Source organism: Nesoenas mayeri, assembly GCF_963082525.1.
Source record: "Nesoenas mayeri genome assembly, chromosome: 11".
NCBI lineage: Eukaryota > Metazoa > Chordata > Aves > Columbiformes > Columbidae > Nesoenas > Nesoenas mayeri.
Window position 1 is genome coordinate 4,835,247 of NC_137563.1, and position 23,668 is coordinate 4,858,914.

Below are 23,668 nucleotides of genomic sequence, written 5' to 3' on the forward strand. Positions count from 1 at the left end.
AATGAGTCTGAGCACCGTTCTGCCTTTCCCCAGGATCACAGCAAAATTAATCCACCAGTGAAGTTTCTCTCTGTCTGGAGCTAGAAAATACAAATAGAAAGTGAAATTTGTGCTGATAATTACTTGGACAGCTGTCACATGGGCATGTTGTAAAGGATCAGCACAGACACAGCTTCCAATACAACGATAGCTCGTGCTAACAGCTATGATTAAGAGGAAGCTAATTAGAATGCATTACACATTCAGTCCCCACAGTTCACTGTTCTTTAAGCAAATTTGCATTTGGGAGAGAGCCTTATTTTTAATCTACATGGATAATATTGCCTGCAGACTTCCATTGATTTACACCCTAGCCATTTGTACCGAAGCATTTTGCTTGGTAGCTCACCAAATACAGCAGCTTTCTTGAATACAGCAACCAAACTTGGAAAAAGACTTGTCCTAATTCTCCCTGCAGACAAGCACGTAGAAAAATACCAAGCAGTACTTAGAAGGAGGAGAGATTTTAAAGGTTACCGGAGGAATTTTGTCCAATTCTACTTTTTTAGAGCTGCCTCGAACACTACCTGCTGTCAGTGTAATATGCAGAATAATGGAGTGAGGATAAGTAGATCTGTTTCTTACACACACATCCCAAAACCAGACTCAGAATGAGTTAGAAGCTTTTTGAACAGCACTTTGATTTCTAAGTCACGTAAGTACTTGCAATTTTACCCAGTATTGAGTTGCACATGCAAACAGACTAGTTTCAAGCAGCACAAACATATTCAAATTCTTTTGTGCTGGAGGTATTAATCCACATATGGGTATTCAATTACTATCAGAACAAACTGTGCAACTGCACTAGAATCAGATAAAAATATGCAAAGCAGGTAGCTTGAGGCTCATTTATACTAAAATTCCTCTAGTTGTTTGATGAGACTTTATAATGTCAGTGTACTCCCACCTGAGTATATTCTTTATTGTGAACACTGTAAAGTGGCCTTCCTGGATGCAAAAGTTCGATCTGAATATATTCACTTCAAAGATGCAAGGGTTTTTTTTCTCTTAAGGAAAAAGTGACCAAGGAGGAAAAGTAACTTAATTATTATATTTATTTCAAGAAATTATGGAATTTATAGAGTGAGAATTTGTGAAAAAGAAATTAAAACCTCGATTATCCATCTCTTATTTTCTCCTGCTCATATTTTATCCTTTCTTGTCCTTGTCATCTCCCCGTCTCCCACCCTGCTATGTTATCGTCCTTGCTATCCTTATCAGCATTATTACTTTTGTTGGCATCCAATTCTAAAGCCTGCCATCCCATCATGGGTTTATATTTTCAGATGCAGGGCGGAGGTTTTGGACAGAATCCCACCTTTTGGGGGCCCGTGGAGATATATGGGAAAAAGAAGCAGATAAGAACAGTAAGTCTATAAATCTCCACATCCATAAATCTTAAAATGGATTACTGATGACAGAACCCTTTAATGGAAAGAGTGACAGTCCATGTAGACGAAAGGCAGTGTAATTCATGGAGGCTATTAAATATGAGAGACCTTTTCATTCTCATTTGTCTTTCAATGTTATCTGTCGATTTCTGGGAGATTATTCTCTGGGGAGAGATGTGCCCGACTCATCAGGGCCTGAAAAGTGCCTGTGTTTATTTGTCTGGCATTTGCTGTGGTGGGTAATATATTTATTTGCTCCTCCTGCACCAGGGAGAAAAATGCACAGTGCTGGTAGGGCCTGGAGAACAGGGCACCCAATTCACTGCCCTGTGACGTGTGAGAGCCTCCCGCTTGCACCCGCTGGGTTTTTAGGGTTAAAAGTGTCCAGAAACCCACCACAGGGCAGCAGGACACCCATGGCCAGGTTCTCCACATCTGTGGATCAGCTGGGATGTGGCTGTGCCCAGACAACCCCATGGTGTGACTGCCACAGGACAGAGGTCACCTTCCCTGCATGGGACACGACGGTGCAGCTGTTTTCTGGGAGCTCGTCTGCCACAGCTTCGCAACAGGACTGAGGTCTTGGCTGAGGTCAAGAAATATATACCCAGAAAAAGCAGTTTGTGGTTTATAAATACTAACACACCAGAATAAGAGTGCAGAACAGTGAGCGGGCACTGGGGGAATTTACATCTAAAAGCACTCGCTTTGCCAGGGTTGCATTCCTTCATTTTGATCATGGATTGCAAAGTTACTGTGCAACAGGTTCCCATGGGAAACCGAAGCCCAGCTGAGTTCCATCAAGAAATAAGTGGCTTCTTTGGCTCTGAAGAGGCCGGGAACAGGATGGTTTCACTCCACGGCACAGGAGGATTTACTGTAACACAATCATTTCATGCAGGTGATTGACTGTTACTGCTGCCTGAGATCTGTTGCCTTTGCATCTTTGCTGTTACTACGATTGTTCATTCGGGGACTGAGACACTCTTGGCGCATCCAGTTCCTCCCAGTGCAGGTGGATGCGATCCCCATCAAAATCAGTTGACTGAAGTCAGACCCCGCATCTTCAGTTGCTAAGGGAAAGAAAAATCGGTGTTGCTCCCGAGAAGACCAATGGTGCAGAAAGTCACTTAGCGCTGACAGCTGCTTTATGGCAGCAGAGGAGATTCAGAGATGGAGCAGGATCCTGTGTTACGTGGGAGTCCTGAGGACATGGAGGGGAGGAAACCTTAAGTAGAGAGTTGCACCTTGACCGTGTGTGGAAAATTCCTATTAGTTTCTGAAGGACAGTGCGTATGTGTGATTTGTTTACTTGTTTATACAACTAAAAAGATGAAGAATACTCCTGTCAATATGCAGAGATCAGGATTCATACCCTCTGACTGCAGCCAGGGAGCTGAGAGGGCCTCCAGTGCTCTAAATTACTTATTAGCTAATTAGCCAATTACTATTACTTATTAGTTTATTACTGTTAGCTAATTGGCATCTGGTTGGCCATGGCAGCTGCCTTGTCTTGCCCACGTCCTGCAGAGATGAAGACCTGCTCGCTCCCAGGTCAGTTCTGGCAACTTAAAATTGCTCTCCTTTTCTATAAGAAGCGGGTGAGTTGGTCTCACCCTGAACACTGGTGCATAGCACCTTTGTCACAAGGTCCTGCTGGCATTTTGGCAGCTTTGCTGTTGTTTTGGGGATGAGTCACAGGAGACTGCGCTATCTGGTCGGGTCTAGGAGAGGCTCGGTTTTGGCACTGAGTCACTGGCGAGGTCGTGTGGGCAGCCTGGTGCTGTGTTTGTATTGTGCCTCCTGTTTTATAAAGGGCTTTTGCTCATTTTTGCCCATCTATAAGGTTATGTGTCCCTTTATTGATGTCCCTCCAGCACATCAAGCCAAGGATGGGTTTGCCGGTTCGTGGTCCTTGCTGTGTAATGTGAGGTTTTTGCCACGGTGCATAACCTGCATCCATGTTGTAGTTGCCTCCAGCCTGGCTCTGACACCAAGACAGATTCTGCTTTTTCCAAATAAAACCAATATTGTTAATGTTATGTAGTATTTATACCGTGGAAAAATATTGAGAGGAAGCAGAGGGAAAAATTAGCTCATTCTTTGTAGAACATGCGAGCAGCTGAAAGACAAAGAATATAGAATTTTTTATTTTTTTTTTAAAAAAGCAACTAATTTTGGAGCGTGTTTCATCTTCATAAGAGCCGCTAATTTTGAAGCTAATTCTTTGTAAACCTTTATTCCTTTTGTTGCAAGTTTGGTATAATTTTACATTAGCTCAAGTTCAATGGAAGAAAAAAAAAGGGTCCAATGGTTTGAATTATTCCCCATCCCACAAGAAAAACTGGAGTTTGAAGATCACTTTTTAATATGCAAAGATCCAGCCAAGGACGCCCTTGCTAATCTTTCAAAATGCAGCATTGTGCTCCTTCAAAGTATTAAAATCTGCTTGTATTTTAACTGAACGTGTAACCCTGTATGAAACTTCTAATGGCTAACGAGACAGAACTTGGTTATGAAGACTGAAATATAGAAAATATAAATCAGCAGCCTAGAATGAATACACATCCTCTTTTACTTTCATTAGGTCCATTTTAAACTAACTTTACCATTTATCTTCCGGGAGATTTTCATTACTTTCCTGTCCATTAAGGACAAGATGGAACAGTCAGTTTTATTGTTAATTTGTCTAATTTTCTCTTCGCTGTGGGTTATTCAGGCATTTGAGTGTGATATTTCACTGCCAGCACAAGCTGGTGGTTTAGTCGGTGCTGTCCCTTCTCCTCCTGTATGCTGCCTTTTTTGTAGGTGGAACGACAAAATATGCGACTCTTAAAACAAACCAGAAAACCCCACAACCTTTGCAGTGCTGTTCTAAGCTTGAGCAAATAATGAGAATGGCAAAAATGGCTTTGTCAGCCCTGTTTCCCCTTCGACATTTGCATCCTTAGTCCATATAGATTTTTTCCTACCTTCGAGGGATCTACTGGTTCTCCTGTCCATGGATGCAAATCTACTGCTCTGAATATCCTTTAGGTCACTGTTTGTGCATAGTCCATAAGAAAGCTGTGTATATCCAGTGTGTTTTACTGGCTAAATCCTTCTTACCTCATTTGGGAAAAAAAAGTTGCGTGAGTTACATGGGATTTATCTTGTATGAATAAAATAGCAAGGTCTGATTCAGTAATGTCAATGAGATTTGTGACTTTGGCTAAACTATAAATCTTTAATTTTGTTAATGTATACCTATGAAATCCCTTGCAATGATGGCTCCTGTTATCTAGAAAACATTTGAAGGACAATAACAGGGTTTATATAAGTCAATTGTATAGTTATTTGTGGGCACTGCACTGTAGCTCTGCTGGAAATAATGATAATTCTGCAGTTATTCATGTCAATGGAGTGACGTTATTCCCTGATCACTCTGCAATAACTTGTACCACTGCCATAGCCCAGAATGGAGTTGGTAGCACATGTTGTTCAAGAAAACTGTGCATTTTTGAAGGGGTTCCTTTGTGGCCACCAGTCCCCAAACAGTCATTCTGCTTCAGCAAGAGCTGCCTGGGCATTAGCAGTGAGGATCCATGGCTATTTTTTTGAAACAAAGCTCAGCATTATTGATGGGGTTGCATGTGAGGGAGGCTTACACCGAAGGGAAGAGTAATGGCATCAGGAGAGAGAATGGCAAATTGGCTGGCTGAGAAATCACTGCTGCGCGGAGCATGTATGGATGGGTAACTGCTTCATGCTCCGGGCTGGCTGGAGGGGTAACCACAGCACGCAGCCCTTCAGCAAAAATACTGGAAAAGCCATTTTTAGTGAAAATATAAATACCAATAGTGGTTTAACAGGACAAGTTGAGGGGCATGGGCTGTTCCCTGTGAGGTAGGGTTGGATTGAAGGTGAAGTTTTGCTAGTTGCATCTTTAAGGGGTTTTGTTACTTTTATCAGGGAACAGGTGCTTGTGATTGAAGCGCTCAAAGGCAAACCCCACAGCTCTGAGAAGGGCAGGTACGTCTTGGGAGCTGCTTTTCAAACTGAGCCCCTGGGGGGAAGAATACGCAGGAATGCTGAGTGGTGACATGTGGCAGGGACAGCACCTCGAGTCGGGGGCCTAGGGGACAGAAGCTGGGACAGGCAGATCCCCGCAGGAGTCTTGGTGGCTTCTTAAAGCCATTTCTGGGTGCTGGAGTAGACAGAAACAGAGTTACAGGGCTGCAGGGAAAACGGCTGATGCCATTTCCATGAAAACAGATGTGTATTCCTCATGTGTGCCTCTGTTTCTGACTCAACAGCTGGATTGCATCCTTGTTCCTATTGCTTGCTATGGCACATTTAATGAGGCTTTTAATTCTTTTTATGGAAAGTCTTACCCAGTAAAACATTTGCATGTGTTGGTATTGGGCTGGTTTCTGTACAGAGATGCAGTGCTAGATGCTGATGAAGAAATCTGAGATGAAAGGCTTGGTCCCCTCAGGGACAGCATACAGGTAAACAGGGTGCAGGCTCTTCAGTCTAGTGGACAAGAAATAAATCACTGTATATTTTCAAGCTTGGCAGCTTGTTTCTTATAATTCTTTGAGAGATAGTAATTAAATATCATCGCATTAGAACCAATATGTCCCAAGTAGAGAACAAACTCATAATTATGTAGCCATCACATTAAACAAATGAGCTGCTCATTAAAAATAGATGCAAAAGATTCAATTAGATCTAATGCTGTATTAAGAATTTGATGACATGCTGGCTTTATTTCCATTGGTTCTAGGCAATAATGAAACAGCTTTTCATAGTGACCCAAGAGGAATATGTTTCTTTTTTAAATACCCATTTCCTTCTTAATCTTAAAACTATTAAGCACCTCTTCCTTTAAGTAAAGAAAGGGGAACAAAAAAATAAAGAAAAAAAAAATAAGGGAAAGGAGCTTTATTGTTTTCTTGCACTCCAGCTGGGTCTAAAGGCATAAAAGAATGAGGGAGCCCAATCTTTATTCTGTGTGCTACCTCTAATATAATTCAGAACGATGTAATAGGGAATCAAATCTCTGTAAGGATGATTATCGAATGTACAGAAAAAGATGATTATTGAATGTACAGAATTTGTTCTAACAGTTATCTGCCTCTCCTGTGTGTGCACATCATAGCAGCAGAAGAGCTGTGTGATGGTCACTTCGATCCAGTTCTCCTGACAAAACCATTGCGTTTGGTCTATCCTCTCCACCCAGCTTTGACTTGAATTTAGCAATAATCTTGCTCTCACAAACTGGTTTTATTTAAACCCTTGTCTGTGGCCCTGCCCCTTGTGTTTTGGATGCATGTTAACGTTTTGCCAGGCGATCAGGATTACGCTTGTTCCATCACTGCTCTCCATTCCCCAGAAAGGCTGCCCGTGGGACAGAGCTCTAAATTGCATCCCAGCTCTGTCTTAATCCATCCCCTGGACCAAGCAGCAAAGCCCCAGCAAAGACTGAAACAAAATCACCTTTGCTTTTCCCCTCGCCCAGCTCGCAATACAGATGCTGTCAACTTTTAATTATATGTGGGCAGATGATCCAGTTGTGAATGAGCTCTTACACCAAAAATAAAACACTTTTATTCCTATTGTTGACCTTTTTCTACGTCGTCACTCCAGTTTTCACTAAGATTAATACAGAAAGTAAAACGTTTCTTTTCACCATCTGATTTACACCAGTTTCGTTTATCTGCGCTTTACCTTATTTGGGTTAGATCAGCTCCCTCCCTGAGTCTGGATAATCACAAGTTGACTGACTGTATGGAGGAAAGACACATTAAAATTTATAGTTATAAAATAGCCTGATGCAGCGTCTGCTGTAGATGGCAAAATAGATTGGATTGATTGGGCATTTGTCTCTGAAACAGAGGGTGGTTTTGATGTATGTGCATAATTTGTAAGTGAATTCGCTTCTTCCCAGTACTGCTGCAGTTGATGCTGCATAATTAAGAATTTCATCACCAATCTGAAAAGTGCCCTTTGTTTTAGAGTGTGGTTTGATTTCATGGAGAAACCACCTTCAGGGCACAAGGTATTTGGAAACCCCGAGTCCCTGTTGCTCTGGGGTATTTGCTATGATGGAAGTTTGAGGACTGTATGCTCATGAGTGATACCGTAATAATGACTAATTTATTGACTCCACCTTGCGAATGAATATATCAAAGGGCACAAGCCTAAAAGCTGTCCACGCAGTATGTTAATCTACAAGAGATATGAAAAACAGAATATTTTATGTAGATTTTCCATTCAACTTGAGCTCTTGCTGCTGTGTCTAGTCTATAGATATCTGTGAAATCCCTCTTGCTGTTCAAGGTGTGTTGTAATGTGGGAAATACCTCGGCAATGCCGCTAGCACAGAGCAGGAGGTGGTGGTGGTGAGGTGGGATCGTATTGCCAGTCTGGTGCTCGCTGTGTTTTCATGTTCTTGTGATAATACAGACTCCCTCCGAAGTGTAACAGATGCTGAACTTGTGTTTTCAGGTGGAGAACTGCAGACTAGAAAGAAGCAGATTGCCAGTCTCTGCTGAAACTTGGGGAATTTCCACTTTTGCCCACATACTTTTCCCTAGCCAGCTCATTTCCCCTTTAAAAGCTTTGGTTTTAGTGGTTTAGGCTTCTTTTGGTTGGTTGGTTGTTTCTTTTTTTTTTTTTTAATGAGTAGCAATTCTGTTTGTGCCATTTTGCTGTCGTCCAGGAAGGAGCTGCCATGAAAGGAGTGGAAGAAATCTACCTGATTTCTTCTGATAAGGGGAAAATTGTGACCATCTTTGGTCAAGCCACTCTTAGTGTTTCCCTTGACTCCACTCTCTGTTCCAAAAGCTCTTGACTGGATGAAAAAAGCATGCGAAAGGTTACGTTTCCTTTACACATCTAGAGACTTTCATCCCCCAGTCACTGAATTTATTTCATCCATAAACCAAGAGTCCTGAAGGATCCCACCCTCCTGTATGTGGGGTGGGTTGATTTGTATTCTGCTGCTGTTTTCTGTAAGATAACAAATACAGGAAGAGAACATCAGTCCTGATTTCTTTTCTTTCTTTATCTCCCCTCCCGTTCTCTGTTGTGCCATGACTGCTAATAGCATTCCGGTTTAGTGGTAGATGTAATAAGATATGGATGATGGATATTGTCTTTTTGTACCTGTTGCACCTGTACGAATGCTGCCTGTGAGGTACCCTCTTTCTCCTCTCCTGCTTCTCTCTGAATTGAATTTATTTACCTCAAAATTACAGAGCTGTAGTCACAAATCTGTTGGGTCAGAGCGATACTTTGAAGAAAGATGTAGTCCACTCACCCCTCCTATATGCCCTTACATTGTTATCACTCCCTCGCCTCTCTTTTATATTGTTTTCTGAAAAAGAGGGACAAATACTTCATTTTTTCACTTAAATTTCAGATCATTCACAAAGTCGTTGTGTGTAACCAACTTTAATTATTTACAAAGGTGAGACTTTCTGTACTTGTAATAAATTTTTATACTCATAAAAAGCCAAGGATTCGTAACATGCAGAGTTGAATTATTTATCAGTCAGAAAGATGGCTGGATCCACAGTACAGGGTGTTTCTAGGGGCCTCGGCTGACCAGAAGGGTCATCTCCTTTGGGTTGAGAAGGGGTTTGACCTTGCTCTTTCCGTTCCCTAGAGCTTTCCTGGCAGAGGAAAGCAGTAGGCATTATTCAAGCACAGATTAGGCTTTGAAAATTAAACATTTACTAGGAAAAATGTAGCATAGAGACATGATGTGAAAGGTGGGCACGGGCTGTTCCTCATCCATCAAATGAGAAGAGCAAAGGTGGCCATCAGGGCCACTGCAAGGCTGGTGATGAAGGGCAGCACTGTCTGCTGCTGCTCACGTTTTGCCTAAAAACAAGGGGTTTATTGGTGCTGAGTCGCCTGAGCTCGTGTTATGCGATCCGTCTGTGCTCTCGGTGCAGTGTGGATGGGTGGGTGGTGACAGGTCATCCCACGGCCACCCGATGTGGGCTTGAAAGTGTGCTTTTGGTGGTGCAGACTGGTCCCCACAGTCAACAAAGTGGTGTCCCCAGTGGGCCAGGCTCCTCGCCCACCCCTGGTCACGCCTGTCTCACCAGACGGCTCCTTGGAGACCTGAACCTGATAACGCTTCATCACCCCACATGTTTTCTTACCCATCGTGTACCCCAACCCAAAGCACACGTGCCTTGGCAGCAGTGATGTTACCTGGAGCTCCAGCCCAGAGCCTTTGCCTGTTTTGTTTTCATTCTATTGACAAAATTGCAAAGTAAGATTTTCTACCTCTGACCGGGGAAACAGAATTGAGAGAAAAAAAGAAGAAAACCAGACAGAATAATAATAACAACAACAAAAATTCCACTTACCAGAGCTGTTAGATGAACCTCATCACACATTCATAACTCTCCCTCTCACCAGCAGCCGGTCTGCAGGAAAAAGTATCAACAGCAGCACTAGTGTGGAGAAGCAAGGGCAGGAAGTTTTCCCCAGATTTGTATTTTTATAAGTAACTGAGATTTTTCAGTTTGTTTTCATGATGGAAAAGTGAGCAGAAAAAAAAAATATCGCGGCTCCTTTCATTATGAAATACATATTGTGGCAGAATGCTGCATGCCTTGTGTCAAAGAATCTATAGTATTGATTTCTTGAACTGAAAAATAAGTTTAAGGTGGAGTGCTTGGAAAAAAAAATCAATAAAATTTCAAGTGACTGAATAGAACTATCAATTGTAATGACAGCAGTCAAAAAGCCTTATCCAGTTCCATAACATTTTGGTGTCTGGACCTTTATTTTCATTAATTTTGTCATTGACGGAATGCTGACCTTACCTTACCAACCTGCCTGAAATTAGATTAAAATTAGTGCAGCTCAAAAATGCCTGTTTTCGTTCCACACAATGTTTGTAATCAAGAAATGGAAAACATAGAGCAGAAGTGTGTCTGCAATGCAAATTGGGGCGCTACAACCCAGCCAACTGGGAAAAATATTAGCAAATATCTTTTAAGATTTAAGAAACAGCCTCTGCCTCCAGCAGCGACCACCAAAATCATCTCCCAGGCTGTTAGCAGGAAGGCCATGAGAACCTACATCTCTTCCAAAACCGTGGCTTTTTAGTTGCTTTTCCCCTTCATTCCAACAAGAACTGAATTATCAACAGTCAATAAATAATCACGCCATGTGGGACCAAGGGCTGCAGCTCCTTAGGGAGGTTTCTCCCTGTCCTTCTGACTCATGGTGTGGGACTTGCATCTGAGCCGTGCCCATCATCATCACCATCATCATGGGGTTTTTAGGTAGCCAGTGAGGACTCAAGGCTTGTTCCATCCCCAAGGCCCTCAGCACCCCATGGGAAGGACTGAAGGGTACTTCTGGAGGTAATTTGCTTTGCTTGGTGTTTGCAGGTACCTCCTACTTGCCTCAGCCCACCCAGGCCAGTGTCTTGAGAAGAGGGTCAAACTCATTTTGACCCCTCTGCAGCACTGAGCATGTCGCAAACACCCAGTAAATAAAAAGCCCTTATTAAAACTGCAGGAAGGAGGCTGCTGGGGTGCTTGCATGCCTTGCAGAACAAATGCAGAAGGCACCTGAAGTGAACGAGGCAGAAGGGAGGGTTCAGAATGTCCCAAAGCAGCACACAGGACACAGCCAGCTACCCTGGCTTGACTGATCTCCTGCTACCCTGCACTGCATAAATATTAAACATGAATGGAAGTGCTAACAGGGCAATGCTGGAGGAAGGTGCACATGGGTAGACAGGGTCAAAGCAAGCACTTTGCTCTTAGAGGGTGTCAGGTTTGTGCTGCAGCTCCAGTTAACATGTGTAGAGATTCATTATTCATTATTATAAATCGTCTTATCTCGCTATAAATCACATAAACAGCACCATCCTTTTCCATGGAGGATGCTCCTGCATGGCACCTTGCTGTAACCCTTGTGTGACTGAGATGGTCGCTATTCTGGGTGCCTCCGGGAAAAGCCGAGGCCAGGCAGCACCGGCAGGTCTTCTCCCAGCTCGTTGCTTCAGAGCCTTGTGCTCTCCTCCGTGCTTCTCCCTCCTCGGCTGCTTTCCTGGCTTCTCCCCCTCTGTTCAGTGAAACGATGCTGCTGTGTGCTGCTGGCTCGGCAGCTCCCAGGGGACACCCATGGCAGGAGCGACTGCGGCTCCCTCCCTGCCACACTGTCCCCCTGTGTCCTCATCCCCTTTCTTGCTCCTCCACTCCCATTGCTTCCTTCCCAGAGAGAGAGCAGGGACAACAGGAGTCTCTGCTTTCTCTTCATACCCTGCTCCCTTTCTATTTTCTGTCTTTTTCCTTCAGATTTCTCTCTCTTTATACTTTCCCCACTTCTTTTTTTAAAAGCTTCCCAAATCCTCACAGGAACCACCTTATCCTCTGCAGCCCCCAGAGCATCTCTCTCTGAGCAGCCCCCCACAGCCTGGTGCACCCTCCCCTGTATATTCTTTGGCCAGCTGTAGCTGGGTCCCTGTCTTGAGCAGAAGACACCTCTCCTGTCTCAAGATTCCCTGCTCTGCAGTGAAAAAAAAAGACTAATCCTAATATCACCAGAGCAAGGTTCATCTTTGCCTTCCAGGTAGCAAGAGCCCATGTTGGCCAGCATGTGTAGCATTTGCTTGCCCAGCCCCAAACACCTCCTTGCTGTTGGCAGCCCAGGAGCAGCGAAAGTGTGGTTTCTGGCTGACCTTCTGGAGGCTGCAGGGGCTCTGTTGTTTAGATACTGCCTTGCACACCCACAGCAGCCTGACGGGGTTTGGGAACTGGGGTGTTGATATCACTGTTTCTATCACTTGCCTTCTCCTGGGGCAGAGGCGATGTTTTTTTGTTCGCTCACAGTAAGTGCCCCATCCCTGGAGAGATTCAAGGCCAGGCTGGACGGGGCTCTGAGCAACCTGGTCTAGTTGAAGATGTCCCTGCTCATTGCAGGGGGTTGGACTAGATGAGCTTTGAAGGTCTCTGCCAACCCAAACTATTCTATGATTCTATGACTCTGTGATTCTAAGTAGGAGAAGCAGCCATCCTGGGAGGTCTGAGCCTGTTGTGTCCCCTGGGAGAGTCGTTCCCAGCAGTGAGGGACAGCAGCATCTGCAAATCTGGTGTAGTCATATCCTGTCCTTGCATTTCTTGGCAAAGAGCTATTCTTATATCTCTCTGAAGTACAGGGCATGCATTGTGCAGCTGCTGGCCAAGAGAAGGTGCATCTGTACGTATCTTTCAGAGTAAAGTGTCTTGGCCACCCTAAGTCACTGCATGGTGCTGCAGGGTCCATGCCCATGGCTGAAGCCCATACCAGTGACACAAAAGAAAAAAAAAGCCTACATTTACCAAAGCTCTTTTTTTTCATTTGTGGCTCTAGGATGGATTTTGATATCGCTGCACAAATGGGCTGAATGCAAAACACTTGCTTTTGCTTTGAGTTGTTTCAAGACTGTTCTTATAAGTCATAACCACAAGGAGATGCATCTCAATGTGCACGGGAGTACCTCTGATAGGGGATGCGTCAAATGCCTTCATTTTGCCTGGCATCAAAGGCTTCATGTCCTCCAGGATCTAGAGGTTCAGTACTCCTCTCAGATAGAGAATTTTGGCTTTTTATTGTTCCAAACAATGACACTGAATTTGTAGCAACTCCCTGGAAATATTTCTTTCTATTTAAACAAAACAAACAAACAAACAAAAATCAAGACTCTAAATAAGAAGATCGGTGGCAAGTGATTTTATCTTTCTTAAAGCCTTTTGAACTTCTCAAAGCTCCAAGTGTTTGATTTACTTTGTGGTTCAGAAGCCAGCTCAGGCTGTTCCCTTGTCCTGGGTCATTGAGTTTTGCACTTGATCTTCAACAGCACCTGGGTTTCCACTATGGAGTTCTTTCGGGAGTTTACAAGCTTGCATTCAGCTGCAAAGAAAGCAAGTACAACCCACCCCAAAATACTGAAGTTGATTTACAGGAAAAGGGCCAATTTTTTCCTTTATTGCTTCTACTGTTGCAGAGAGATGAATTCTCCATGGCATAATAGCAGAACAAAAATAGATTGCTTCTGTAATACACTATACAACAGGCTGGAATACATCAGCCTTTTTTTCCACAACAGTTCTTTGACAAATGAAACTTTATCTCACTAAGTTCACCACATCATTCTCCTTCTCCTTTTTGCTCCCTTTTCCCAAACTCCTGCAAGTGCCAAAGCGGTAAAACTGCTATTAAGGTTGTGCATTGCCTGTGCTGCTGCGATGCTGCTACTAGAGATATGCAGTGAGATGGTGAACACTTAACTGCTTGCTGGACAGACAGAGGTTTCTATTTATGATACTGCTGATGAGCAGCAGTGGTTGGATGCTTGGGTTCTGGGTGAGCTGTCAGCCAGGTTTTCCTTTATTTTGGGCTGTACATGTTGTTACAGATAACTCTCAGCAATTTTTGCACTAAGTTTCCCATTCTGTTCAGTCTTGACACAGAAAAGGTATTAGGGAAATGCCCTTGTCTATAGAAAACCTTCTAATTAAAACAGCTGCTTGGCTCTGTGCTATTGAAAGCAAACAACTCTGAAGGGAGCTTTTGCTTTATCTGCACTTGGAGAAAAAGCAATAAGTGCTCACAATCTGGCTAAAAATGGATGACAATGTGAAATCTATTTTCAGGTCTATGAAAAGTAAAACCTTTTTTTTTTTTTTTTAAAAAAAGCTATTTATTAAACACATTTCAGCCTCTGGGGAAAAGCCATTCCTAATGTTCCCTTCAACACCAGCACTTTATGGCTTCACCCTCCCCCAGCGCCCTAACCTCATGCTTCTGTAGAAAGGGATATTAGATGAGACTAGGAGGTCAGTTCCTCCGTATATTTGGATTACCTATCAAATATGTGTGTTTTGACAGCTTTTATTTTACCTGACTTATCCTAATCTCTATTACGCTTTGGCAAACCCTTTTGGATGCTGAAGGGTACCAGCCCATCCAGCCCCCAAGAGCAAATGCATCTGCTCCTGTCCCACTTCCTTTCTGCTACCACCCAGTGAACTTTGCTATCAAATTCAAAAGAATCATCTGTAACTGCAACGTTGTATAAATGCATTTGGAGAGTCGGGGTTTGGGGATGTAGGGACTGTTGTTTGATGTGACAGGCACTCCCAGCAGTCCTGTTGCCACCTGGGGCCTGTGCAGACCAAGGTGATGCAAACAAAATGTTCTAGCAGGAAAATGGGTGTTTAATGATGGGTGAGGCTGATGGTTGGGTGGTACCTCAAATCTCAGCAGATTTCAAGAGACTTCATGCAGAAAGAACAGGTGAAACTTCTCTGCGAGGGCCACCTCAAACAGCAGGGAGCTCCTGGGCTTTCTTCTTGGGGTAAGAGCCAAGAGGTATCACAGGGCTGAGTGCCTTGAACAGTGTGTTAGAATATTCCCTGCATCCCTTCATTGTCATCCCTGGGGGTGTTGAAAACGCATCCTCAGATAGTTCATGAGCAGAACAAAATGCAGCTACCCAGCCCCATCCGCATTCCCAGAACACAGTGACAGCCCAACTCTGTCCCTGTGACATGTCAGGGTCCCCGAGTGACCATCCTCACGGTGACATGTGGGGTTTGCTGTGGCACTGGAGCCGCATTGTTCCAACCAGACCTGCAAAGCTGCTTGCGGGAAATCGCTGGTTATGTTCAAGACTGAGAAGCTGCAAAAGGTTAAATTATGGGTTTTGGCACTATGGCAGGATGACCCCGCGCCGACTCGTTCTGCCCAGCAAAACGCCTTGTGCTGTGTGCAATGGCCTCATCAGGCACTTTGGGTGGGGGCTGCCAGATTTTGGGTGCAGGATGCAGATGGCAGGCACAGTTTGTGAGCTGACTTTTCTACCTCAGGGCCCGCTGGGCAGGATTGATTACGCCGCTCAGAAAGCGGCATTAGCAGATGTTATTGATGTGGGACTGGCATTATCCACAGCGTATGCTGTCATTGTAAAGAAATACCACAGATGGCATCGTTTTTTTAAAACCCCTCTGCCAAAATCTTTTAAAACAAAACTTGCCATTTCTGTTTGCATTGATCCTCCTTTCCTGCTATTGATTTTTGCTCTTTGCCATTACTGATGCAAGGAACAGGGAACAGCCATTGTCATGCTGGCACATGGATGGAAGGAAATATAACAATTTTCAGAAAACCTATTAACGGTGGGGGGAACTTGTTTTGCTTGGGTTTTGATTTTTGTTTTTTCTCTACTGTTGCTGCTCAGTTTAACATCAAAATAACAGGGCTATTAGACTGGCTACCAAGTCCCCAGATGGCCATAAAGAGAACTTGGTGCTGTATTTATGTGACGGCTGTACCATAAAAACGGATCAGTAGACTCTTCAAGTGGAGAGTTTGGCTTGAGCTGAGTCCTATGACCCGACATGAGCTGGAGCTCAGGAAGGATTTCAGAAGCTGGACGATGCATTTCTGGAAGGGCAAGGAGGAACAGGAGTTCTGGATAATGCAAAAGAAAATCTGAGACCTGCAGGGTGTTAGGAACAAGGCTCAGTCCAACTTTTCCCCTGTAAGAGGGGCCCAAGGTAAGTTTGAAATGTCACAGTGGTTTTGAGCTTGCTTTTCATTTGCATGTTGCAACTTCAGTCCTCTGATGTTCTCAGTCTTACTGATATCACACTGCAGAAAATAGGACATGACTTTGCCTTACAGTTTGCAGGAAGAGAGTTAGTCCTGAAAGGGTATCCCTGAGGTCTGGGTCTGCGCACAAAGTACTGCAGCAGAGCTGGTGGGAGCCCATCTGGACCAGCTCGCTGCCTTGCCTGGCTGTCCCAGTGCAACCGAGGAGGCAGCGACCTGCCACAGGGCAGGATTTGAGGAGTAAAGAGGGTACAAACTCCTGGATCCTGACACCACCTGGATCCAGAGCCACCATTGCAGAAGTGGTGATGTGAACCTGTACCTTTGGGTAGCACCAGGAGGTCCTCAGCTACCTGGACACTGGCATCTGGAATCAGGGCCAAAAGGCTAAATTCCCCATGAACAAAGAGTCAGGACTGACAAACAGGACAATCCAGGAAATCCAGATGCCTGGGATCCCCATTGTTAAATGCAGAACATAAAGATTGTGTATGTTTTCAGCGCTATTACATTTGCAAGAACAGACCTTTTCTTGCAATGTATTCACATGAAGTTTTGTGTCAAACAGCAGATAATGGAAATCATCCTGGTTCCCATTACTTTGGTGGCAGCCTGCCTTGAATACAGCATTCAGCTCTGGGCCGCCTCATTACAAGGGAAAAAATAGACAAATTGGAGACAATTCAAAGAGCAGTTAAAATGATTTGAGGGTTGAAAAGATTGAATTATGAGAAAAGATGATGAACTAAATATATATAGCTTCACTGAGTAATGACTAGGGTTATGGTTACTATGCTCAGGCAGACTGAAAAGAATTATTTTGTGTGTACAAAATGGTGATGCTAAGGGGAGCATGATAAAAATGACAGAAGGGAAAGTCTGAGCTAAGAAACAGGACAAAATCTCTGTGAAATAGTCTCCTAAAAGGCATGGAAAAAACTCCCATATTCTTATTGACATTTTAAAGACGACAGGGAAAAATATAGATGATATAGTTATTCATCCGCTTTATCCAATTGCTTTTTTATCAATCTGTAACTCTAAAATAAATTAAAAAATAAAAATAAACAGGGATTAATTTCTCCTATCCTCAGTATTCCTTAAAAATACCAACAGATACTTTCATGGTAAAATTATGATGGAGGAGAAATTTGTTCAGCCTATGTAACTCCCTGTGGGAGATCTGCATTTTATAACCTTGGCGGTTATCAGAACCCAACAAATACACCCTCGCACCAAGGCCAGCATTTCTAACCAAATTAGCCTGTAGGTTCTGGGGGTTTCTTTTGTTTACTGCACATTGCAGGATCCAGAGTCCATGGGCATCACGTCCCCCCCTCTTCTGCTCACCAGGTCTGGGACCCTTGCAAGGGAACAGCCATAAAGAAACCCAAGTGCTGCCCCCAAGCTGCTCTTTTGACATTGTCGGGTCTCTCTGTACATTTGGCTTAGGTGTGGAACTGCTTGCTAGTCCTGGTATATACGGGACATTCAGGCAGAATGGAGACTGACAACTGGATGACATGGACAAATCTTTTTATCTGGTGTTTGCAGGGAAGGTCTGAAGCTGTGGAGGAAAGGTGTGGTGGGTGGGATGAAGTGTTTTCATCAAACCATTTTCAGTACAGAAATGGTCTAGTTTGGAAAAACTGCTTTGGTCCGGACCCCTGAATTCATTATTATCACTAACCTTGGAGGTCATGGCCATGGGCCACTGTGCTTGCAGCTGCACAGAAGGCTCTTGTCAATGCCATGTTTAGCCAAGGATTTCATGAAGAAAGTCTGCACTGTTAAAATTAGCTAATCAGCAGAATAGTTATTTGCTTTGGATGGCAACAAAGCTCTTTACACAGCAATGCCTGTAGAAGTAGCATGCAACATTAACTGATATAAGTGAATGTGTCATTAAAGAACCAAAGGGCTAATTTTTTCTAAATATGTCATTTAAAAAAAAAAAAAAGACGCCTCATTTAAACTCTTCCAAAAGCTGCTAAACCAATTTAACACATTGCTGTATACTTATGAAAGATGTTAAGAGTTTATCTTATCTCCTCCTACCACTATTTGAGGCTAATCAGAATGTATTAATGCATTCACAGCATGAAAATCTTTTTTCGATTGCAATAAACCAGTAAAATGAACTTAGAGATTTGTATAAACTCTGGCCTATTCCTTTTCTTGTCCAAAGTGCAGAAAGAAGGTAAGAGATTGGAAGTGATGAAAGGACAGAGAACCACTGGATGACACAGGCTCCTATTAATGGAAGTGAACTACAAAAAAGCTTAATGGGAAGCCAGTGGGAGCTGAGAACAAGCTTAAAAATGACTCAGGCTGTCCCAAATCGGGAGGCTTTCCAAAATCTGCCCAGCAGCAGGCAAGAGAAAAATTTACCCCCCCTTAAATCAACTTGATATCCCAAAGGGGAAAAATATCAGCCCACTAATAAAACATCAGTTATCCATTCCCAGTGCAGCAGCCCAGGGTCACCTCCTCCCCACAGAGCTCCAGATGGGGCAGTGCCTGAGATAGACGGTGAATCAGCCCACGCTGATGGAACGCACTGATATACAGCACGCAGAGGGACCTGGTTTTATTTTGTTTGCCCTCCCTGCTTAGAGGGGAACAAATAAACCAAGAGCATTTCTGTGTACAGCTCTCCTTATGCAAGAGGCTGGGGAGAAAATTTAGGGGAGGGCAGGAGAGACTGTAGAGAGTTTGGGAGATAAAAGCAAATGGGAAAAAGCAAAAGGAGGCGATAGCATAGAGGATCTGGAAATTTGTTTGATGCATACAGTTGGAAAATTGCTTTCTTTTTTACAACACTGAACAGATCCATGTTCCCTCCCTTCACCAAAAAAAAAAGCACAGCATGGTTTACTGAGGGTCAACAGATTTATGTTAGCTTTAAATCAGTGCAACTTCACCTGGGAGGTTTAGGTTTGGATGTATTCAGGATGGAGAATAAACATATGAATTATTCTGGTACAGCGGTAGTAAATAGTCTGGCAGTCTCAGACCAATTTCTGTGGTGCCATATCTCATAAAGTCTGATAAATCCAGCATGTGCGGCTGCTGAGGAGCTTTGGCAGTAGAAAAAGGCCCATATACCTGGGAGTATCTATATACCAGAGACTCACTGACCATGTACCAGCCCTGGCAACTTGAATTTGTGATACTGAGATTTAGTTATGGCATTGGTCTCCTGTATTTCAGGTAAGGGATGAAATTAAAGCTGGGGAGTGCAGACGAACCATGGGTGAGCTGGGTGGGCTGTGTTTTACTGAATTCCCTAGGCTTGCAGGAAAGTGTTGCATGTCTGGATCTCTCATTTACAAGTTCATCACATTTATAGCAGATCCAGAGATCTTGGGGTTTGTTATTAACTGACCTCTCAAAGTCGTCTTTCCTGTCCAGATGCAGTAGTTTTAATTCCCTGGATCAAAGAAGTGATTCTACCCAAGAGAAAAGCAATCTACTCACTAGATTTGGCAAATTTTAAATATCCTACATGTCTCTTCCCAGCCAAAAACCTCTTTAATTCATCACTCCCAAACATTAATATAAACACCTTACCTAAACACTGTCTTTTTATCCCTTAGTATTTGTAAATGAAATTCAGCTTTACAAGAAAAACATATCACATTTTACTGTGAAACACAAACATGATCCTTTTCATACAAAGTTGTAATTTATCTTAGGATAAAAACCAAAAATCCCAATCATTAACTGGTTTCTCGCTATAAGAAAAAATATTAACATGTTAGATAATGAGAAAAGCTATCTATGCAGCTGGAAGAGTGACTCTTGTGCCCACTACTAGAAATTAAAAACAGAATTATAAAAATATTGTTGTGGATAATTTCAGCCCAGAAATAGTGAGTGGCTCTTGTGAATGATGATGTTTGCACTAATGCTTCTTGGCAGAGATACATCCTCATTCATGCTGAAATCCCTGGGAGCTGGTCACCAGGGAGAGGTGGGTTAACATGTTTAGGAGGCTTGGAGAGCTGTCTGAAAGCCATCAATCAGTCTGCACTGTGATGTTCTGGTTCTGACTGTATTTTCTTTTAAAAGCAGAGGTAAATGTTGCTTCAGGAAATAGAAAGATTTGAGAGAAAAATGTGACTATGGAAGGCCAGCTGTCAGTTATCCAAAACATATTAAATCCTGACAAACAAGTCTCCAAGATCACTTCCAACCAATTTTCTCCTTATTTTCTTTTCCTCTGACCACACATGGTCCTTATTCCACCAGGGATCTGAAAGAGAGCCAAAGGTCTCTGTTCCCTGAATGTCACCACCACAAGGTTGGGCAGACCGGCCCCAGCATCAAACAAAAGCCCACCAGGAGCAGATCTTACATGGGACATATCAGTACTGAAAATTCGGTGTCCGGGATAGCACTGAATACTGCACCATGCTGCAGTGGAGCAAAACCACTACACGTTCAGAAAACCAGCCCTGGAGACCTCCCCTTCGGTTTCGTTCAACCATCCTGGACCCTGGGGAGCTGTGAGACCTGAACAGCCACTTGCCTTTGAATTTACCAGGTGGAAGGCCATGGAAAATAGCCCTCCAAATCCAAACCTAGTTTACCACAGGTGGGTGAAACAGCAGGATTATCCTGTCTGCAGTGTCTTACACAGCTGAGGCTTTACTCACTGAGTGCATTTCTGACGTGCTCTCCTCTTTGAGGCTGCAGCTTGCTGTGTGTATTTGTGTGTGTGTGTATATATATATATATATGTATATGTGTTGTTGGCTTTTTGCCAGAGCATTTTGGTTTCAGCAGCAAAGGTTGTCGGTTCAGCGTTTGCTCAATATTGCTCTTTGCTCAGGACAACTCCTCTGTTTCCTTGTTTCCCTCGCAGCTATCGCTGTGCCTCTCCACGGTGCTCTTAGCACCATTTAAACCATGCCAGCACACCCTATTTTTACACTCTGAGAAATGGCAAACCTATAATGAAATATGGGCAAGGAGAGCAGTACAATAGGTGGTGCACAATGTTCACCGTGCAGATGAGAATATAAAACAGCTATGTGTATAACATCCCTGAGCCCTGCTATATTTTGGCAGCCTATTTCCTTCTGGTTACAATTCAAGCATTAGTGCAGTCTATAGAGGTTTGCAGAGATTAGCTTTGGGGGCTGCTTGTCTGAAATATTATACATACCTCTGCATCTCCAGCCTTTCAGGGCAGCCAACATCAGATGGGATTTTTAGACATCTGATCTGGGAAAGAGCTCTCTGGGGCTGATGTCACTGTATTCCACATGATATATGTGCTTATTTCCGTGGCAGTCGGTGTTTGCTGTAGAGAAAGTTCTTCTTTTAAGCTGCAGACTAAGGTAACAGCCAAAGGGCCAGAGGGCTCCTGGCCAGAGAAAATGACCATCCTGCATGGAGAATTGTGTGTTAGAAGAGAAACATGAGGTGCCGGATTGCCTGCTGATAGGCATCATGTGCAGGTGCCACTGAAGTTATTGCAAGTCAGCCATTAGAGGCCATGAGAAACCATCTCAAATTCATGGACAACCAGCAATTCTGACATTTGTGAGGGCACTTTTGCCTTTCACTGGGCAAGAAAAGGGCGCCTGATGAAGTACTAGGACCAGCCACTACTATTCGTCTGCTTTCATAGTGTCATTCCCGTGTGAAAGGTGGGAAAGTTGAGGTATAGAAATCCTTATAGCTTTTGGGCTTGTTTTTAATCCTCTGACCCCATACTTTTTTTTACCCTCAATACTGTAAAACTGGGCAGAGCAGCTGAGACTCGAGCACAGAGCGCAGTTCGTATTTCTACTTTTACAATCCAGATTTACCCATTTCAAAGGCTGCACCTCGCGCCAGCTTGGGGTTGGTGTGAGCCTTTGCCTTTCCTCATCAGTGCTCAATAGCCTGTGAAGAGGAAAAGCTTTGTTTTAGTGAGAGCAGGTGTTTGATTACCTCCCCTCTCTCTTTTCATATTAAACATATCCCCGGTTTACCTCTCTAGGAGGGATAAACTTGTGTTTGCAAAAGCGGCGAGGGAAATCACTTTAAAGGCGACATCGGAGGTAAGCTGACTGCACTGATAGCTGGATGAAAGAAAAGAGCAAATGAATGAAATACAAGCTTTTAAAGTATTTTCTGCCTGCTTGGAGCGATGCTGCAGGGCCAGCCTGGCTGCCACAGGGCTGCCTGCCTCCCACAGCCCCTTCCCTGGGGGCTGCCCAAGGCTGGACACTTGGAAATTCACCCAGAAAAGGGGAGGAATTCAACTTCTTCCCCATCTCTGGTACTGTCTACCTGCTCGGAGGCTGCACTGGTGGCAGGTGCTCTCTTACCCTGCACAAAGGAGCTGTGGGATCGCCTGGCAGGACAGCAGGACAGCATCCAAGGACAGCACAGGCATCCCCAAAGGGAAGATCCATTGCTGCAGCACTGTCTGCAATCGGGCAGCGGGGCTGTGTCCAGGCACAGCAGCTGAGGGCTTGGCACCTGAGCACTGAGCTCAAGACGCCAGCACCGAAAGGGATGGTGGGCTGGAAACAGAGAGTAGTCCAGGGGATGAACAAATGGACTGACAATTTTGGATGTACAGGAAGAACCGGTGGGGACCCTGCCTGGTGTCTGCACACTTCATGTGAACATCCATCCCCTCGCCTTGGGCCTGAATAAGTAAACAAGCAGACAACTGTTATCCAGGTTATACCTTTGTTTCAAACAGAAATCGAAGGTGGCCATGCCTCAGTGAATAAAAGCCTATTGCTCCTCTCTAACCATCTGTCCGGCTCCCTGCCACAGTGTCTGTGTGTTTGCTCAGGCGGTGATAGGGAATTACCCACCTTATATCATGGCAGATTGTCTTTTGCCTTCTCACTATTTCCCTTGTGAGTATTTTGGATATTTGCCTCCAGTGGCTCAAATGCAGGTGTTGGATTATAGCCATGGAGAGCCAGGGACAGAGAATCAAGAAATTCTTGGGCATCTTTGGATGAGCATGAGGTTGGAAGGAATTTGGGTCAGCCCTCCCAGAGTTCGCAGATACCAGGGCAGCACAGGGATCTAAAGAGCCATTGTTCCCCTTGGCATGATGCTGGAGGATGTTATCTACAGATTGGTCCAGAGCACAGACTCATAGCCAAACTGAAAACATTAGCCCATTGGAAACATCTGCTGTTCTTCTTTGCTTCTCATATGATTTGCCCAAATATATTTCTTGTACTTTCCCAGCTCAGAACAGCTTGTTATGAGGTTTAATTTGTGATATATAATCTTGTGACACATTGCTGCCTGATGATGTAGGATATAGAGATGATGAAGGAGGACGACTGAAGTGTAAATGCACCAGAAAGAGTGCAGTGCCCAGCTTGGAAGCTGTACAAAGTATTTTCATAAGCATTAGCTAGCTTTCCTGTTATTAGTCCTAAGAGCCAGAGAGAAAGTTACTGCAGCCAAAGACAAAAGACCTTTCAATGAATATGTCTGGGAATTGAATGCCCTGCTGAAATTTCCAAGGTTTCTCCAACCTCCTGATGTGATAAAGATGAATGTCCTACCCTGGTATCTAAGCTCCTCACTCCACGGGTGGACATCTAAATACTCTCAGCCGCTGTGCAAGCTTAGATATCCTATAAACC